Below are 21,416 nucleotides of genomic sequence, written 5' to 3'. Positions count from 1 at the left end.
ATAATGATTTGAATTGAGATGAGATAATCAAAATAAAAATGAGAAAATTAAAAGAGGGGAAAAACTATGCAGAAAATGTAAAATAGTATAAGATATGGAATAGAATACAAAAAGGAGCATGAAATTGAGTTTTGTGTCTGTATAAAGAAGTTCAACCCGGGACCATGCTATTTTCAAAAAAGATGTTTTACTTGTATTTTGTATGTGTGAAAACCCAAATAAAACTTTATTAAAAAAAAAAAACCAATACTGACTTGAATGGAGTTCATGCTGTAAATTATAACTTGCACATCAACTCACAGAAATGTGCTGCTGAGACAGGGAAAGGAGCTTCATCCTACACTGTTTGCTTTAGTAATGGGAATCAATATTGATTGACAGCCACCCTGTTTCTCACAGCAGTAAAATCACTTGTCAGCAGCTACCTCAGGCTTGCTTGTGCTTTGCTGATGTGCAGTGACAGTCTACCATGATCTATGGGGATGGGGGGACAAAGCGGGGAGAGCTTGGGAAACTGAAAGTAGATGTTGTGCCATCTCAAGAAGCTGCTTCAAGGTTGCCCAACTGGAAGAAGGAGGGAGCAGCATACCAGAACATGCTTGAACTGACTATTAACAAAACAGTTTGCAAGATTTTAATTGGTTACTTTGGGGTGGGAAATGAAAGACTGTTAAAAGGGGGAAAGGAGAGGGAAATATAACCTAGGGATTTTGGCATGCAAATCTCAGTTCTGGCTATGCATTGTTACAATATACATGAGCTCTAATAAAAATATACTTTTCTCAGCAAATGGGAAAAGTTTGTGGCAGGTCTCACACAACTAATTTATATTGATTTCTTTCACGAAAAATTCCTAGAATTCTGACCTTAATCAGAATTCTTTCTTAATCAGATAAACATCTCTCTTCTGCTCCTGTCTAATTTTTGTCTTCTAACACTTGCAACAAAGGCCTATTCCCAAGAACTACCAACATGTCCTGGCCTTGGCATTTGCCATTCAAGAGATCAACAAAGATCCACACCTTCTCCCCAACATCACCCTGGGCTTTCACATCTATGAAGATAATCTCTATGGAAGCATGGCCCAAGATGTCAGCGTGTCCTTGCTCTCCAGCAGGGGGAAAGTGTTTCCTAACTACAAATGTGACACACAGGATAATCTTCTTTGTGTCCTTGGGGGTCTCAGCTCCAGAATCTCATACCAGATGGCCACCATATTTGGCAATTTCAAAGTTTCTCAGGTACTTAGACATTGGCTATCATTATGAGTGGGGGAAATTAAAAACCCTCCATGGTGCTTTGTCTTTGACAGTCCATACAAACCTGGTGCCAGGATTCAAAGATTATCTCTGGGCTCTGAATCCACATGAACCCCGTGGAGATGTCTTTCTCCCCTGCTGGTGGGAAATTGTATTTGATTGTGAGGTTTTGAAGGCAGGTCAGGCCTCACTTGATGGCCAAAGGGTTTGCACAGGGGAGGAGAACCTGGCCACCCTCCCAGTTTCCATCTTTGATGGAAAGATGACCGGTTTCAGCTACAGCATCTACAATGCCGCCTATTCTATTGCACATGTATTACACACTGCGTATACATGGGAGTCACAACAGGCATTGAAGAAGGGTAGAAAGAAGTCACATCTTCACCTCTCTGTGAAGCCCTGGCAGGTAACTCTTCAGCTCTTCTTACAAAGCTTTAAGATTCATGTACTTTTGCCTGTGATCTCCATTACCTTTTCTTTTCCCCAATGGCTACTTTTCCCCTTTATTTAAATCTCATACAAATTTTGAATTTTTTTTAAATGTTCATTTCTATTTCAACATTCATAGCTGGATCCTTAATCATTCCAGTTGCTGTAGATCTGTTTGAGTTTTCCATTGAAATTCCCATTGCTGTATTTTGATAGTTCAATCCACATTATATTCTTTCTTTCTTTCTCTCTTCCTCTTTCTCTCTTCCTTCTTCCTTCCTACTTTCTTTCTTTCTTTCTTTCTTTCTCTTTCTCTCTCTTTCTTTCTCTTTTTCTTCTTTCTTTCTTTCTCTCTTTTTTCTTTCCATCCCTCATTCCTTCCTTTTTTCATTCTTTCTTCTTTCTTTGTTTCTCTCTCTCTCTTTCTCTCTCTTGCTTGGTCTTTCTCTTCTTTTTTTCTTTCCAGCTAGTGCAGGGGTGGGATTCAAATTTTGTAACAACCGGTTCTGTAGGCATGGCTAGGTGGGCATGGTCATGTGACTGGGTGGGTGTAGCTTCTTCTCTTTTTTTTGCAGAAATCCCCGCCCCACCCGGAAGCCTCAGGGAAGCATCCTGGGTGGGCTTTCCTGGGACTCAGGAAGGAAAAAACTGAGCATATGGGGGGCATGCAGCAACCTCTCTGTGCTCAATTTTGGGACCTCCTACATCTCAAGGGAGCCTCCTGGGGGGCATTTTTGCTCCAGAAGGCTTCCTTGGGGCCCAGGAAGGAAAAAAATGGAGGAGGCAAAGCAGTAAGTAAGTGAGGGGAATCCAGGTCAGGAGGGGGAAAAAAGAAATAACTTAAGGAGTGACTGGGCAGGAAAGAACGCAGTCAGTGATGTCAGGCATGTGTGCAATGTTGCGCATGCACGATAAGGACTGATTGGGCAGGGAGAGGAGGGGAGGGGCAAGTGGAGAGGAGCAGGGCCAGCCAGGGGCACGATTTTCTGGTTCTCCAAACTGCGCAGAATCATAACAATCGGTTTTATAGAACTGGTCCGAACCAGTAGAATCCCACCCCTGACCTAGCAGTACCTGAACACCCTTGTAAGTGGATCATAAGCTTCCTAACAGACAGGAAGCAGCAGGTGAAGCTAGGCAGAATCACATCTGATACCTGTACAATCAGCACAGGGCTGATGTGCTATCTCCACTTCTCTTCTCCCTATATACCAATGACTGCATCTCAAACGATCCATCTGTTAAAATACTGAAGTTTGCTTATGACACAACAGTGATTGGTCTCATTTAAGACAAGGATGAATCTGCATACAGACAGGAGGTTGTACAACTTCCCTCGTAGTGTAACCGGAACAAACTGGAACTGAACACATTCAAAACTGAAATGGTGGTAGATTTTAGGAGAAACCCTCCCATACTACCACCTCTTACAATACTAGACAACACAGTATCAACAGAAGAGACCTTCAAATTTCTAGGTTCTACTACATGACCTAAAATGGACACCTAACATCAAAAACATCATCAAAAAGCACAACAAAGAATGTTCTTTCTGCGCCAACTCAGGAAGCTCAAACTGCCCAGGAGCTGCTGATCCAGTTCTACAGAGGAATGATTGAGTCTGTCATCTGCACCTCTATAACTGTCTGGTTTGGTTCTGCAACCCAACAAGACAGACACAGACTTCAGAGAGTAATTAGGACTGCAGAAAAAACAATTACTACCAACCTGCCTTCCATGGAGGACCTTTATACTGCACGAGTCAAAAAGAGGGCTGTGAAAATATCTACAGGCCCCTCACATCTCAGAGATAAACTGTTTTAACTCCTTCCCTCAAAATGACACTATAGAGCCCTGCACACAACTAGACACAAGGAACAGTTTTTTCCCAAAAGCCATCACTCTGCTAAACAAATAATTCCCTCAACACTGTCCAGCTATTTACAAAGTCTTCACTACTATTACTATTAATCTCATCATTCCCATCACCCATCTCCTCCTACTTGTGATAGTATGACTGTCACTTTGTTGCATGTATCCTTTCGATTTATATGGACTGTTTCCTAGTATGATTTGATTGCTTATTGTACCCTATGACTATTATTAAATGTTCTACCTTATGATTATTGACTCTTCATGAATGTATCTTTTCTTTTATGTACACTGAGACAATTTGCACCAAGACAAATTCCTTGTGTGTCCAATCACACCTGGGCAATAAAAGAATTCTATTCTATTCTATTCTATTCTATTCTATTCTATTCTATTCTATTCCATTCCATTCCATTCCATCCCATCCCATCCCATCCCATCCCATCCCATTCCATTTTAATTGATCTGTGATTACTAAATCTTTCATTTATTAATAAATTAATAAATAACAAATTAATAAAAAAATTAATGTGATTATTGTCTTGTGTTTCACATGTCTAGTCTAGGGTCTCCTGCTTGAGCAAGGGTTTGGACTAGAGGACCTCTAAGGTCCCTTTCATCACCATTCTGATTGATTGTGTGAACATCCATCTGTGCATGCACACACACACACACACACAGACTAATGTAGCGCCATGAGCTCCTGTTAAAATCATCACACAACAACTGCAATGCTCACTTGGCTGTATTTCAAGAAAAAGTTGCCAGATTTTACTTTAATGCATACATGTTTTGGCATCTGATAGATAGCAATTTGGATTCATGTAAAGGGAGATAAAGCGATAGCAAGCAGTGATCTCAGGTCATTGGTCAGATCTTGAAGACATGCCTGAGAGTAGATGAAGATGGCATTATTCTTCCTCTAAGATGATCCTAAGAAATGAGATAAAACAATATGTTGATCAGTTTAATATTTTTTCTGCCCCCTGAGCCCCAAAACCTATTCTTTCCTCCCTTCCTTTCGATGCAGAGCTTTCCTGTAAACCCACTTCATGTTTATTTCTTGCAATGCTTTGTAAATATAAACAACATCAGGCAGATTGTCCCACTCTTGTATATAACCAGACTAAGCACAAGGGGAGGGTCAACAGATCACAAGTCATGAGTCCCTACTCACCCACAAACAATCTAACTCTAGCCCACTTTGAATGCCTTTCTTATCTCCCACCCATTTCCCTTGACTGTTAGTTCGTCAGATTCAGAAGCTTAAACTTGAAATAAATCTTTATACTTTTTACATTAGATTGGATTAACAGAGTTGGAAGGTATCTTGTAGGTCATCTAGTCCAACCTCCCACCCAAGCAGGAGACCATACACCATTTCTGACAAATGGCATTCCAATCTCCTCTTGAAAGCCTCCAGGGATAAAGCTCCCACAACTTCCAAACCCAACTTCTGTTCCATCAGCTGATTGCTCTCACTGTCAGAAAATTTCTCTTTATTTCTAGGTTGAATCTCTCCTTGTTCAGTTTCCATCCATTATTCCTTGTTTGGTCTTCAGGTGCTTTAGAAAACAGCTTGACCCCTTCCTCCTCCTCTCTGTGGCAGCCCCTCCTCAAATATTGGAAGACTGCTCTCCTGTCTCCCCTGGTTCTTCTCTTCCCTAGACTAGCCAGGCCCAGTTCCTGCAACTGTTTATCATATATTTTAGTCTCCAGTACCCTAATCATCCTGATTGCTCTTCTCTGCACTCTTTCTAGAGTCTCAACATCTTATTTTATAGTGTGGTGACCAGAACTGGATGCAGTACTCTACGTGTGGTCTTACTAAGGCATAGAATGGTATTAGTATCTCATGTAATCTTGATTGTATCCTTCTGTTAATGCAATTTAGGATTGCATTGGCTTTTGGGGCTGCCACTGCACATGGCTTGCTGATATTTAACATCCTGGATTTCCTGATTTCTCTGGCACTTGACAAATTTACAACTGTGGCATCTCTATTAGGGAACTTTTTTTCTTACGGATGACAGCACACTTTTCTCAAGCAATCAAATATTCCAATGAAGTTATAGCCTGAATGACAGGGAAAGGTCATGCAGTATCCTCCTTGTCTCCGGCACTGGGGACCAGCATTCCCTGTGAAAAGGAAAAGAGGAGAGAAGTAATTGAGGAATAAAGCTGCTTTGATATTGACATACATTTCCCATTCCAAGACACCACTACCAATGCAGAATTCCCGGGGCTTCAGGCAGTTTCATCTCACCAGAGGAATCTGTTTCTGCTTGTCTTCTTGCAATAGGCCCAAATAAATCCATCTGGTGGTGAAGCAATAACAAAAGCACTTAGACTTCTATACCGCTTCACCGTGCTTTCCAGCCCTTTCTAAGCAGTTTACAGAGTCAGTGAGAATCAAACTGCAGGCAGCCAGCAGTCAGCAGAAGTAGCCTGAAGTATTGCATTCTAAACCACTGCAACACTACCATTTTTTTCCTGATAAAAGAGTATCTTTATCAAATGCCTTACTGAAGACCAAATAAATTAGCCTTTTGCTGGTCTACCAATTTTGTCGCATTATTAAAGAATGCAGTACGATTTGTCTGGCAGGATCTATTTTTGATCATCCCATGTTGGTTTCTGGTTATAACTTTGCTTGCCTTTAGGTATGCACAGATTCATTGCTTGTTTATATTTCCCAGAATCTTCTCAGGTATTGATGTCAGGATTCCAACTGATTAAATCATGAGCCACGAGCCAAGATTCAAAAGAAATCCAGTTATTTATTAGAAGCTTCGTGTCGCCACATTCCAAGTGAAACCAACTTTGACTTCACTTAATTCACACCCCAGATCTGACCCTGTTTCCACTCTCCCCCCACCAAGGTGTATCATCAGTCAAATTCCCCAACAAAATATTTGCGGGTTGCAGAGTCCCTCCCTCTGGCTACTGTGGGTATCCGTGGAGATGACCTTGATGTAGCCTGCTGGAATGTGCTTTGTTTTGACTGAAGTTTGATTCCCTTGCTGTAGCTGAGAGGGTCGGTTCCCCATCCCCGCTGCCTATGGTAACTCGAGAGAAGATCAAGAAGGCTTCACGAGTTGACAGTTCCATGTTTTTCTTCCTTTTTTTTTTTTGAAGAGGGGAACCATGTCAGATCTTTTCTAGTCCTCTTGTAGTTCTCACAGTGCTCCAGGATCTTTGAAAGATATAATTGAGTCATTCTGAGATAACATCTACCAGCTCTTTTCAATACACTGGGTTGTATTCTTTCTGGGCCTAGTGATCTAAACTCATCTGGAATGGATAGATGTTCTCTTATAATTTTCTTGTCTACTTTGATTTGTATTCCTAATCTATCTTTTACAGTATTGGTATTGAGAATAGAATAGAGTAGAATAAAATAGAAGAGAATGGAATGGAATGGAGTGGGGTGGAATGGAGTAGAATAGAGTAGAGTAGAATAGGTGGCATGGCATGGCATGGCATGGCATGGGATGGCATGGCATGGCATGGGATGGGATGGGATGAAATGGAGTAGAGTAGAGTAGAATAAGCATGGCATGGTGTGGTGTGGTGTGGCGTGGAATAGAATAGAATAGAATAGAATAGAATAGAATAGAATAGAATAGAATAGAATAGAATAGAATAGAATTAGAAATACAAAGTTGGAAGGGTCCTTTGAGTTCTTCTAATCCAACCTCCTGCTCAGGCAGGAAACCCTACACAATTTCAGACAAGCAGCTGTCCAATCTCTTCCTAAAAACTTCCAATGTTGGAACATTCATGACTTATAGAGTCAGATTGTTTTATTGATTAATTGTTCTGTCAGCAAATTTCTCCTTAGTTCTAGGATGGTGATTAGTTGATTAGTTTACATTCATTGCTTCTTGTCCTGCCTTCAGGTGTTTTGAAGAATAGCTTGATTACCTCTTCTTTGTGGCAACCCCTGAGATATTGGAACACTATTTCCATGTCATTCCTAGTCCTTCTTTTCATTAAAGTAGATATATTCATTTCCAGCAATCATTGGAATTGGATATGTCCAAAAGCTGTATAGGGTTTCCTGCCTAAGTAGGGGGTTGGACTAGAAGACCTCCAAGGTCCCTTCCAACTCTGTTATTCTATTCTATTCTTGTTCTTTATATGTTTTAACCTCCAATCCCTTATCATTTTTATTGTTCTTCTCTACACTCCTTCTAGAATCTCAGCACTTTTGTTTCTACATTGTGGCAATCAAAACTGGGTTGGACTAGACAAACAGCAAAGTGATAGATTGGACTATTTTCTTATTTTGTGTAAAGAAAAAGGTATACAAAGTTTGAGTTAAGCTGTTTTGCCTTATCTCTGCTGTTTGTTTAGTCTGGTAAGGCAGGACAACCTATACCAATTTAAATAAACAGTTATCCAATCTCTTTAAAACTTCCAATGTTGGAGCATTCACAACTTCTGGAGGTATGTTGTTCCACTGATTAATTGTTCTCACTGTCAGGCAATTTTTCCTTAGTTCTAATGTTGCTTCTCTCCTGGATTAGTTTCCATCTGTTGCTTCTCGTCCTGCCCTCCGGTGTTTTGGAGAATAGTTTGACTCCCACTTCTTTGGGGCAACCCCTGAGATATTGGAACACTTTTATTATGTCTTCTTTTCATTAGACTACACAAAACTGGATGAAGTATTCCAGGGGTTGTCTTGTCATCGGGGATTGAGATATTTCTTGCTTTAGTGTTTAGCTTTAATTCTAAAACTTATTTTTTAAGTTTTTGCAAATTCTGACCCAGAATTTGAATGGTAGACCCTGAAAGATAAATGAAATCACCCTGCTTTCAAAGTTGATCATACTTGTTTAGAAAGGAGTGAGATATCTTTCTTCTTCTTTGAATTATCAGGCATTTAGTCTCTTACCTGGTCCGGGCAGGAATGCAAGGAAAAGGAATGTGAAGAGCAGATAAAAGATCTTCATGTTGGGAGTTGGTTCTCGATGAAATGTTACTCCTGGGAGAGGACACAGTATTGTAAAGCTCTACCGATATATTGCTCCACCTTGGTAAAAATATTGCAAATATTTTAGGAGTTACTTTTACTGTTCTTACGTAAGGCATTCTTGCATCTTTCTGCTGTTGAAATACCTCCTGTGGGTTTGCTTGTTGAAAAAACCTTGGGAGAGCAAGAGATTTAGAAAGAGTAGAATAGAGCTGGAAGGAACCTTGGAGGTCTTCTAGTCCAGCCCCCTTCTCAAACAGGAGAACCTATACCATCTCAGACTAGCCTAGTCTCTTCTTAAAAACATCCAGTGATGGAGCACCCACGATTTCTGGAAGCAAGCTATTCCACTGGTTACTTGTCCTTGCTGTTAGAAAGTTTCTCCTTAATTCCCATTTGCTTCTCTCTTTGATTAGTTTCCAACTATTGTTTCTTGTCCTGCCCTCAGAAGCTTTGGAGAATAATTGGACCCAAAAGCCAAAAAGCACAAAAAACCAAAGTACACACATAGACTGGATGAAACCAGGCTAAATAGTAGTAACGCTGGAGGGATCTTGGACATAGTGGCAACCACTTAAATATGAGCTAGCAGCGGCAGCCAACAAAGCCAACACAATCCTAAACTGTATTAACAGAGGGATACAATCAAGATCAAGAGAGGTACTAACACCACTCTATAAAGTAAGACCACACCTAGAGTACTACATCCAGTTTTGGTCACCACATTGTAAAAAAGATGTTGAGACTCTGGAAAAAGTGCGGAACGAGCAACCAGGATGATTAGGGGACTGGAGACTAAAACATGAAGAACAGTTGCAGGAACTGGGCTTGGCTAGTCTGGTGAAGAGAAGGATCAGGGAAATATGATAACGGTCTTCCAATATTTGAGGGGCTGCCACAGAGAGGAGGGCGGGTCAAACTATTTTCTAAAGCACCTGAAGGCCAGACAAGGAATAATGGATGGAAACTGATCAAGGAGAGATTCAATCTAGAAATAAAGAGAACTTTCTGAAAGGGAGAACAATCAACCCATGGAACACAAGTTGCCCTCGGAAGTTGTGGGAGCTTCATCCCTGAAGGCTTTCAAGAAGAGTCTGGACTGCCATTTGTCAGAAATGGTGAAGGGACTCTTGCTTGGGTGGTGGCTTGGACTAGATGACCAACAAGATCCCCTCCAACTTTGTTAATCTAATAACTATCCTTCAAAGGACCAGAAGGCAGGACAAGAAGCAATGTAATGAAACTTAGCAAGGAGGAAACCAACCTAGAAATAAGGAGAAATTTCCCAACAGTGAAAACAATACATCAGTGGAATGGAAGTTGCCCCCAGAAGATATGGATGCTTCATCATGGAGGTTTTTAAGGACAGACTGAACTGTCCTTATCTGAAATGGTATAGGGTTTCCTGCTGGAGCAGGGGGCTGGACTAGAAGACCTCTAAGGTCCCTTCCAATTCTGTTATTCTGGAAATGTAAAAGGAAAATCTCCCTAAAACCCTCTTACCTTATTTTTTTCAGCATATGGAGAGTCAATAGTTTGTTTAAAAACACAATAGAATACCAAAATATAACCAAATATAAGATATAAGTCTAAAGTATTATGCAAATCTCCATCAAAGTAGAGCATGCTGCATTGCCATAGCCTTTGATTATATTTCAATATTTTAAAAAAGTTTTTCCAAAAGCCATTCTTTAATATAGCAAATAAGATTATTTTTTGTGATTGATAGCATTTTGCTTATTCAGTCCCAGTTGCACTTTATTGGTTTGTTTGTTTATTTATATACTAGCTCGGTACCCATGCTTCGCTACAAAACTATGTGGTGGGGCTTAGTTTTGGGGGAGTAAAATAAGGGAAAAAATTGTGCCTCTGCCTACCAGCATCCATCGATATTCATCTGGCTAGTGTCCTGTCAGTGGTGAGAGTTGAAGGCTGTTGGGAAACTGAAACATGGAAACTGAAACAGTATTTGATGTGTGAGCAAAAAGGACACAGCAAGGAGCCTGGATGTGGCTTAGCTCAATTATTCTGTACTAAAGCTGCTTGGTGCTGCTGTGAAACTGAAACTGAAACTCCTCTCCTCTGCTTGTATTTTGCATTTGGAACAGATTTCTTTTCAGGTGGGGAGGGGGAGTAGAATTCCTTCGCATCAGAGCACGTTAATAAGCAGTGGCACAAAGCAGAAAGTACCACCCTGAGGATGGTGAGTGGGACCTTGCCGAAATGTCGCCAAGATACTCTTAATCTTACACAGGAAAGGACCCGAACACACCTAGACCTACATACCTGTACCCATGAAAATCTACATATATATATATATATATTCTTAAGTTTTTGCGGGTACTTACATGTATGGCATTCGGCTTTGTTCGGGTATTTTCCCATGTCATTATAGTTGTGCTTTTAAAGTTGTAGGAACGTTTTGGCAGAATCTCATCTGCCATCACCAGGCTTCTGTATTGTGTTCGTCTGTGAGTCAGACTTTCACAGCCGTTTCAGTTTTAAATTTGGGGCTAGCCTACTGCTGTGCCAGAATGGTTTTTTCTTCATTCTGATTGGTTGGGAGTCTTGGTCTGTGTTTATTGGTGTTTGGGGTTTCTTAGGATGGCTGCTATTTTTCTGTCTGTTTTGAAGGCAGTCTTGATGTGATGCCTGTGTAGTTTCTTACTGATTTTGTCTGTAGTACCTCTTATGTAGGTTTAGACCTATGGAACAGCTGTCCTGCCCTAAATAAGAGGTACTACAGACAAAATCAGGTCAATTTTATCTTTGGGGTTTCTTAGAATGGCTAAGATAAACCCCAAAGGTAAAATTGACCTGGAAAACCAAGGCATATATGAAGTCCCCTGTGCATCATGCCTTGCCACATACATTGGACAGACCAATAGAAGAATAAGTACCTGCCTGGATGAACACAAAAATATAGTAAAAAAGCTGTAACACATTTCCTCACTAGTCCAACACATGAAAGCCACAGGTCATAGCATCAACTTCAATGGCACCAAAACCCTAGCCACTATACAAAACCCCAGCCACCGAATTATCAGAGAAGCCATAGAGATTGAAAAAAGACCATTGCTACAACTTTAAAAGCACAACTGCAATGACGTGGGAAAATACCCGAACAAAGCTGAATGCCATACATGTAAGTACCCACGAAAACTTAAGAAAACACATGCACACACACACACACACATGCGTGTGTGTGTGTTTTCTGAGGTTTTCCCAGGTATTTGTATGTCGATCTTTGGTTATTCGGGTTTTCTCCCACGTAAAATTGGAAGTATCTAGGCGACGCTTTGATGAAGTCTCATTCATCATCTTCAGGCTTGTGTCTTCTGCTTTCAGGCTGTGCGTCTTGGAGTAATGTGAGCTTGCAACTGCTTCTTTCTTTTAACTGCTAGTGGGGGTGTGACTTGATTGGGTGGGGGCTTGGCTTTGTTCTGATTGGCTGGGGATGTGTTCTCATTGGTTGGGGGTTTGGCTGTGTTTTGATTGGTTGGGGGGTTGACTGTGTTCTGATTGGCTGGGGGTGTGTTCTGTTCAGGTGGAAGCTTGGTTGTGCTCAGTTTAGTCTTAGTTGCCAGGAGATTTGAGCTGGTGAGCTGTGATCCTGTTGTTTGGCTTCACATTTGTGGTCATGCCGCATCTTCATGGTGGGCATCCATTCGCTTCATGTATGGGTCGGAGGGGTTTGAAGCGGGTAGCGATGCAGCTGCGGTATGGCTTCTGGTCCGTGGTCATGTCTCCTCATCTGTGTGGGTGTGAGTCTGCTTTCTACGTGGAAGTGTGGTGGTTGCATCTTGTGTGGCCCTTGTGGGTGTGGGTCTGATGTCATTCTTCATGTTAGGTACTCGTTTGTTAATGAGGGTGGGTTTCCAAATGGCTGGTAGGTGGGAGGTATCATCTTGTTTATTCATGCTGTTTGGTGTTTTTCTATCTCTATGGCTTCTCTGATTATTCTGTTGTTGAAATGTTCAGTTTTGGCAATAGTTCTGGTATTTTTAAAGTCAATCTCATGTCCTGTGGCTTTGAGGTGATGGACCAGGGAAGAGGTCAGTTCTTCTTTTTTGATTGAGTTCTTGTGTTCTTCAATGCATGCACTTATTCTTCTGTTGGTTTGTCTGATGTATGTGGTGGGGCAGGCATTGCATGGGATTTCATATATTCCTTGGTTTTCTAACTCGATTCTGTCTTTAGGGTTTCTTAGGATGGTGGATATTTTTCTGTTTGTGCAGAATGCTGTCTTAATGTTGTGTTTTTGGAGGATCTTGCTGATTTTGTCTGTAGTGCCTTTTATATATGGGAGGAGAGCTTTGCCGTTCTCTTGTTCTCTGTCTTGGATTTTGGTTGGGGTTTCTTTTTGGATTAGGTGGGTAATTTTCTTTCTTTGGAATCCATTGACTGTTAGTACGTTAGTGAGAGTGTGTAGTTCGGTTTTTAGGTGTTGTTCATCAGCTAAGCATTTTGTTCTGGAGATGAGTGTCTCAGCTACTGAATTGATCTGTGCTGGGTGGTGGTGTGAGAGTGCATGTAGATAGTGGTTTGTATGTGTTTTCTTCTGGTAGATGGTGTGTCCTAGAGAGTCCTAGATTTTTTGTATACTAAGACTTCTAGGAAGGGAAGTTGATTGTTAGCTTCTGTTTCCATGGTGAATTGTATTTTGGGATGTAGGCTGTTGAGGTATGTGAGGAAGTTGTTCAGTTTTTCTTTCCCCTGGGGCCAGATTATGAAGGTGTCATCTACATATCTGAGCCAGAGTTTGGGTTTATGATCATATTTTTCTAGAGCTTGTGTTTCAGTGTTCCATGTAGAGGTTTGTGATGACAGGTGAGAGGGTGACCCCATGGGTGCTCCTTCTATTTGTTTGTATTTTTGTCTGTTGTAGGTGAAGTATGTATTGGATAGGCAGTGGTTGGTCAGATCTAGGATGTGCTTGGGGCGGGGGGGTGTATTTGTTTTGGATGGCTGTCAAGGCTTCTTTTATGGCACTTGGATGAAGAGGGATATGACATCAAAGCTGACTAGTAGGTCGCTGGGCTGTAAGTTTTGTTTCTTTATGATCTCAATGAACTGGAATGAGTTTCTTATATGTGAGTTGATGGATTCTGCATAGGGCTGTAGTTGTTTGGCAAGAAATTTGGCCAGGTTTTGTAGAGGTGAGCCTATGGAGCTGACTATTGGTCTGAGTGGGGTTCCTTCTTTGTGTATCTTGGGGAGACCATAAAGCTTAGGGCATCTGGATGATTTCTCTCTGGGTATGATTCTTTGCTGGATTTCTTTGCTGATGGGGGAGGCTTTTATTTTGGATCTGGTGGTTTTTTCTAGGTAGGTGGTGGGGTCTGTGTTTAGGGGTTTGTATTTGGGGTCTTGGAGTAGGTTGGTTAACTTGGTTTGGTAGTCAGATGTGTTCATAACTACTGTCGCGTTGCCCTTGTCTGCTGATAGGATTATTATGCTGGTGTCTTCTTTCAGGTTAAGTAGTGCAGTTTGTTCTTCTTTGGATAAGTTGCTTTTGGGTGGTTTGCTGGTGCAGAGGATGTTGGTGATTTCGAGTCTGATTTTGTTAGCATCATCAGGGCTGGTTTTGGTCAGGCTGGTTTCAACTCCGCATATAATGGTTTCTGTGGGGATATGTTTGGGAGCGACAGCAAAGTTGAATCCTTTCAAAAGGACATTGGTTATATATATAATTTTGCTCTTTATAAATGATACACTTTGAATTTGAGAATAATCTGCTCAATTCAGTAAGGTTTTAAAATGGGTCACACCAAAAACAATAAAATAAAATAATGAAATACAGGAAATCCTTGACGTACAATTACAATTGAGCCCCAAATTGAGGTTGCTAAGCAAGACAGTTGTTAAATGAATTTTACCCCATTTTATGACCTTTCTTGCTGTGGTTGTTAAGTGAATTACTGTGGCTGCTAAGTTAGTAACCCAGTTGTTAAGTGAATCTGGCTTCCCCATGGACTTTGCTTGTCAGAAGGTCACAAAACCGGGATCACATGTTGTTGATGTTGTAGGTGACATTAGGGGACTGGAGGCTAAAACATAGGAAGAACGATTGCTGGAATTGGGTATGTCTAGTTTGGGGAAAAGAAGGACCACAGGGGACAGGATAGCAGTCTTCCAATATTTCAGGGTTAGTTTAGGAAAAATCTTTTATCTACTCTTCACATTCCTTTTCCTTGCATTCCTGCCTGCACCAGGTAAGAAACTAAACGACTGATAATTCAAAGAAGAAGAAGAAAGATAGCTCACTCCTTTCTAAACAAGTATGATCAACTTTGAAAGCAGGGTGATTTTGTTCATCTTTTCTGGATCTACCATTCCAATTCTGGGTCAGAATTTGCAAGAGCTTAAAAAATAACCAGAATTAAAGCTAAACTGTTTAGCTAGAAATATCTCAATCCCCGATGATAAGACAACCCTTGGAATACTGCATCCAGTTTTGTGTTGTCTAATGAAAAGAAGACATGATAGCAGTGTTCCAAGATCTTTACTTGAAGTTTTCTCTGGTAATATCACACTACTAACGAGAGCATACAAAACATTTGCTAGACCAATACTCGAATACAGCTCATCAGTCTGGAACCCACATTATGTATCTGATATTAGCACAGTTGAGAAAGTCCAGAAATATTTCACAAGAAGAGTTCTCCACTCCTCTACTCGTTGCAGAACACCTTATGCCACCAGACTTGAAATTCGAGATCTAGAAAACCTAGAACTACGCCGCCTTCGGTCCGATCTAAGTATAGTATATAAAATCATACATTGCAATGTCCTACCTATCAATGAATAAATACTTCAGCTTCAACTGTAACAACACAAGAGCAAACAATAGATACAAACTCAAGGTTAACCGCACCAAGCTTGATTGCAGGAAATACAACTTCAGCAACAGAGTGGTCAATGTCTGGACTACTCTTCCTGACTCTCTGGTTTTTTCCCCAAACCCCAAAAACTTTAACCTTAGACTGTCTACTATTGACCTCACCCCTTTCCTAAGAGGTCTGTAGGGGGCATGAATAAGTGCACCAACGTGCCTACCATCCCTGTCCTATTTTTTTTTATTTTTCTTATATGTATCCATTTCATGTATTCATAACTATGTATATACTTATACCTATTATCTTGTAAGCTATTGACAAATCAAATAAATAAAAATAAATAAATAAATAAATAAATAGCAGAGAAAAGGCAAACCTGCTTAACTCCTTTTTCTTTATGCAAAAGGGGGAAAACAGTCCAATCTATCACTTTATAATGCTTTGGTAACACCACACTTTGAATATTGCATCCACTTTTGGTTGCCATGATGTCAAAAAAAGTGTTGGGATTCTAGAAAGAGTGTAGAGAAGAGCAATGAAGATGATAAAGGACTTGAGGATAAAACACATAAAGAACAAGAACATAATAGAATAACAGAATAGAAGGGACCTTGAAGGTCTTCTAGTCCAACCCCCTGCTCAGGCAGGAAACCCTATAGAGTTTTTAGATATATCCAATTCAAACAGTTGCTGGAATTGGATATATCTACTTTAATGAAAAGAAGGACATGGGGAGACATAATAGCAGTCTTCCAATTTCTCAGGGGCTGCCCCAAAGAAGCGGGAGTCAAGCACCTGAGGGCAGGACTAAGAAGCAATGGGTGTAAACACATCAAGGAGAGGAACAACCTGGAACTAAGGAGAAATTTCCTGACAGAGCAATTAATCAGTGGAACAACTTGCCTCCAGAAGTTGCAAATGCTCCACCACTGGAAGTTTTTAAAAAGATGTTGGATAACCATTTGAAGTGATGTAGGATTTCCTGCCCAGGCAGCTCCCTTTCAACTCTGTTATTCTATGTTCTTCTAACCCATTAAAATTATCTCAGTGTATGCCATGCTACAAAATAATGAAACAAAATGGAAATGAAACAAAATGAAATAAAATAAAATAATAAAATAAATTTTAAAAAATGAAATGAAATGAAATAGGACAGGACGGGACCGGATAAGACGAGTTAAGAAGAGGAGAGAGAATAGAATATATTTAAATATACTAGAATATGCAAACTAGTTTATTAGAATATACAAAGTACCAGAAGGCAGGACAAGAAGCAATGGATGGAAAGGGAACAAGCAGTCTAGAACTAAGGAGAAATTTCCTGACAGGAAATGTGACAATCCTGACAATCAGTGGAATGGCCTGCCTCCAGAAGTAAATTCCCCAACACTGGAGTTTTTTAAGAAGAGATCAGACAACCATATGTCTGAAATGATATAGGGTTTCCTGCCTAAGAAGGGGGTTGAACTAGAAGACCTCCAAGGTCCCTTCCAACTCTGTTATTCTATATTCTACCTTTGAAACAGTCACTAAATGAACTGTTGTAAATCAAGGACTGGCTGTAAAAGGAATCCACAACATTAAGAGACAGGACCAATTGCAAAAGTTTGTTAACATACAGGGAGGCTCAATGTTTGCAGATGAAAATAATGAAATTAGCAATTCTGCAGGGAAAGAAAATCGGTGTTTAATCATGTGGCTCTTTGCTCAAGAACCACAGGAAAAGCAGGTGATGAGGAAACCCTGGAAACAAACAGTATATCCAAAAATGCCTTGAAGCTTAGACATAATGATGAAATCCTGCTATTATGCAAGAAATGTTCAATTACTTTATGTAATGAGCGCATGCAGGAACGGAAGTGAGAAAACCTTGGTGCCAAACTGACAGAGTTTAGTAATAATCGAGTTAAACAAGATAAAGAATAAAATATTTTAAAACTACTGCTGATTTCTACATCTGAAGGAGGAGTGCTTTTTGAAGAGAATACAATGGCAAGCTGCTTAACTAACAGAGTAACAGAATTGGAAGGGACCTTGGAGATCTTCTAGTCTAATCCCCAGCTCAAGTAAGAAACCCAATTCCATTTCAGATAAGTGACTGTCTAGTCTCTCCTTAGAAGCCCCCAGTGTTGAAGCACCCACAACTTCTAGTGGCAAACGGTTCCACTGGTTAATTGTCCTCACTGTTAAGGAAGTTTCTCCTTAATTGCAGGTTGCTTCTCTCCTTGGTGAGTTCACATTCTGTTCCCACGCTTGGGTGCCAGGCCCTGTTTCATGCTGGCATCTCTGGTTCCCATCATCCTGTCACCACCAACCCCTACCCCTTATCCCCTTACTCTCCTCCTGCCGTATTTTGTAATAATACTCCTAACACGTGAGTTCTCTGCACACAAACTGCTTTATTTTTCTTAACTCCTCCCTTCCGGTTCCTTCATACTGTGTCACCTCAAAATATGTCCTTCAATACTTTCTGTCTAACATCGGTTCCTCTTCACAGTTAAACATCAACAGGTTCCATTTACCCTACTCCACATCTCCCTTTTCTAGAGAACAAAGGGTAGACTACCTTTGTCTCACCAGACCTTAGAGGATTATTCTGCCTCTTTTGTTGAAGGTCTGTTCCTATCTAAATCCTGTAGGGAAGAAAATGTTATCATATAACTATTTACTAATCCAATACACCTAACTGTGTTTAAACTATTCTGCACCTCAGATTTCTGTTAAGTTCGGGTAATGAGAGGCTGAACCAGGGCATGGATGCAACAATACTTTATTAGAATAATAAAGGACTGAACGTGCTTGCCAAGCCTGGAACTGGCTCGCAGCGATCAGCAACTGGTTGGACCCCGCAGCCTGCTTTTATAGCTGGCTGCTGGGGAGAACCAACCAATGAGAGAGAGGGCAACCGCCCCCGCAGCGCGAACGGACCTGAGAGGGAACTTCTTCAAGTTCCAGGGACATAACACCCCTTCCCCCCAGATGTGAACACGCATAGTCTTTGAGGTACGCAGGAGGCTTATGCTGGCGCCCAGAACGGCGCAACTCTGGTGAGTTGTCTGTCAGTTCAGAGTCTGCAATGGAAGGCTGGATCGGTAGGGAGTCACGAACGCGTCCCTCGGTCAGGGCTGGCTCGGGACTCGTAGGGTTGGTCACTGGGGACGTGTTCCCATTGACTGGTTCGGACTGGTCGGCCATCTGGTGGTCGCGGTCCGTGTTCGGGTTCCCTGGCTCGGCTGCTGGTGTAAGCAGGTCACCGGAGTTGGTGCTGATGTGGGGTTGATGCTGTGGCCTCGTTCCGGTCTGTAACCCTGAGTCACCGCTAGCGAGGGTGTCGTGGCGCTTCCGCAGCTGGTCCAAGTGCCTTCTCCAGACTCGGCCGTCCTCCAGTCTGACTCGATACGACCTGGGTCCGGTGATGGCCACGATCTCACCCGGGATCCACAGAGGGTCACCAGCGAAGTTCCTCGCAAACACGGGTTCCTGTAAGACAAAATGCCTAACCCCCGACGTGGAAGCGAGGGGAGAGTCAGGGCAGTAATGTGGGTGAAGCCTGTCCAATACAGTCCGCAGGCGTCTACCCATCAGGAGCTCAGCCGGGGACTTATTAGTGACTGTGCACGGGGTTGAGTGCTGGCTCATCAAGAAGCGGGAGAGTTTGTGGTGCCAGTCTTCCTTACTGAACCTAGCTAGAGCCTCTTTAGTGGTCCTAACGGCTCTTTCTGCCAGTCTGTTACTGGCAGGATGAAAGGGAGCCGTGAAGATGTGGCGGATGCCCAGGTTGGCAGCGAAATGGCTGAACTCTGCCGATGCGAACTGGGGGCCATTGTCGGAAACAATAGAGTCTGGTAGCCCGTGTGTTACAAACAGGCGAGTCAATACCTTGGTAATCGCTTGCGTGGTGGTTGTGGATAGATGTGCCACGTCAATCCACTTAGAGTAAGAGTCCACGATCACCAGGAACATTTTGCCGTGCATCGGGCCTGCTAGGTCGATGTGAATCCTGGACCACGGTGCGCTGGCGCTTTCCCACTTGGTGGGGGTGGCAATTGGAGGGGATGGACGGGATTCCTGGCAGGGATGGCAGGAGCTTACCCATCTGATGATGTCTTCGTCGAGGCCCGGCCACCATACGTAGCTGCGTGCTAATGCCTTCATTCTGACGATGCCAGGGTGTCCTTCGTGCAACGCCTCCAGAACTCGGGTACGCAGTGAGGTAGGGATGACCACTCGTGTGCCCCACAGCAAACAGCCCTGAAAACTGGATAATTCCTGTAGGTGGGTCTTGAAAGGCATAAATTTGGTTTCAACATCACCGCCCGGCCACCCCCTCCTCACCCAGTCCAGTACCTGGGCGATCGTTTTGTCTGCCTTGGATTTGGCAGCAATGTCAAGGGCAGTGATGGGAAGGTCCAATTGGGTGAACTCAAAGATAGCATGGACCGGTGCAGGATCCTCAGCTGGAGCAGGCAGGGGGCAGCGGCTGAGGGCATGTACGTGGGACAATGTTTTACCTGGACGGTGTGTGAGTCTATACGAGTATGCCGCTAGGAAAAGAGTCCATCTTGTCATTCTAGGAGACAGGACTTGAGGGGTCTGTTTGTCACCAGCTAGTAGACCCAGGAGAGGCTTATGATCCGTGACCAGCTCGAAAAAGTGGCCAAAAAGAAATTCATGGAATTTCTTCACAGCTGCGACAGCTGCTAAAGCTTCCTTATCGATTTGGCTATAATTGCGCTCTGTTGCAGAGAGCGTCCTGGAAAAAAAAGCGATGGGGGCCTCGGAACCATTGGGGAGCCTGTGGCTTAATACTGCCCCAATTCCAAAAGGGGATGCGTCCGCTGCTAACACTAATGGAAGGTTGGGGTCAAACTGAATAAGGACCGCCTCCGACGTGAGTAGTGATTTGACTGCGCGAAAGGCGGAGTCTTCCTTGTGTCCCCAATGCCAAGCCAATTTTTTATCCAAAAGTCTGTGTAGGGGTTCCGCCACAGATGCTTTATGGGGCAGGAACAACGCGTAAAAATTCAATAACCCCAAGAAGGCTTGCAGTTCCGCTTTGGAGGTTGGAGTGGGTGCCTCGTGAATTGCCTTAACCTTGGACTCCAGGGGGTGAATGCCTGAGGCGTCAATTTTATAACCCAAAAAGTCCACCTGTCTAGTGGCAATGGCACATTTTTCTTTTTTTAACTTGAGGCCATGCTGTCTGAACCTCTCTAACACTGCTCGAACTCTCTGGAAGAGTTGGGGCCTGTCCCTGGCCGAGACTAAGATGTCATCGAAGTAGGGTACTACACCAGGGAGGCCCTGCAAAATCCGCTCCATGAGGGATTGAAAAATGCCTGGGGCAACACTTACGCCAAATTGGAGACGCTTGCACCGGAAAGCACCCCTGTGGGTGACAATGGTCTGGAGTTCCGCTGTTTGGTTGTCAACAGGGAACTGTTGATACGCTTGAGACATGTCCAATTTGGCAAAAATGCTGCCAGGTTCAAAAGTGTGTAATAAATGCTGAATGACGGGCACTGGGTAAGCGCTAACTTGTAAAAACTTATTAATTGTGGTTTTGTAGTCCGAGCAAATTCTCAGGCTACCGTCTTTTTTGAGGGGTGTGACAATGGGCGTCTCCCATTTGGCGAAATCTGTTGGCTCAATGACCCCTTGTTTTAATAATTTATCCAGTTCCGCATCTAATTTAGGCCGAATAGCGAATGGGACTCTACGGGGTTTTAGCCTGATTGGGACCGCTTGGGGGTCGACTGAGAATGAGATGTGGGTACCGTTATAACACCCCAGTTCATTGCTGAATACGTCTGAGTAATCAGCGAATAAGGAGTCAGTGTCAGAGGTTGAAACAGCATGGACTCCTGTCAACCCTAGGCCGAGATGGGGAAACCAATCAAGCCCCAAGAGTGTGGGGAGATTTCCGTTAACTACCACTAGAGGTAGGTGGCCTTTGAAAGTTTTAAAATTAACAAGAAACTTGCCTCTGCCGATTACAGGAATGTCCTTCCCCTGGTAGTCCTTCAGGCTAAACTGGCA

At 42.5% G+C, this 21,416-nt stretch overlaps 1 long non-coding RNA gene across 1 annotated transcript; it reads right to left on the bottom strand.

Annotated features, from left to right (window-relative positions):
• Nucleotides 1–4,287: 4,287 nt before the first annotated feature.
• Nucleotides 4,288–8,587, bottom strand: LOC148128335 (uncharacterized). The gene is made up of 3 exons (XR_015741550.1): nucleotides 8,461–8,587; nucleotides 5,585–5,699; nucleotides 4,288–4,493 (listed from the first exon to the last, which is right to left on the bottom strand). It is a non-coding gene; the product is annotated as an uncharacterized LOC148128335 (long non-coding RNA).
• Nucleotides 8,588–21,416: the final 12,829 nt, after the last annotated feature.

This window comes from Pseudonaja textilis, chromosome 1, assembly GCF_049901715.1.
Source record: "Pseudonaja textilis isolate UNSWEBS1 chromosome 1, rPseTex1.2, whole genome shotgun sequence".
Classification (NCBI taxonomy): Eukaryota; Metazoa; Chordata; class Lepidosauria; order Squamata; family Elapidae; genus Pseudonaja; species Pseudonaja textilis.
The sequence above is the reverse complement of the archived record's forward strand: the minus strand, read 5'-3'. Positions and strand labels throughout refer to the sequence as shown.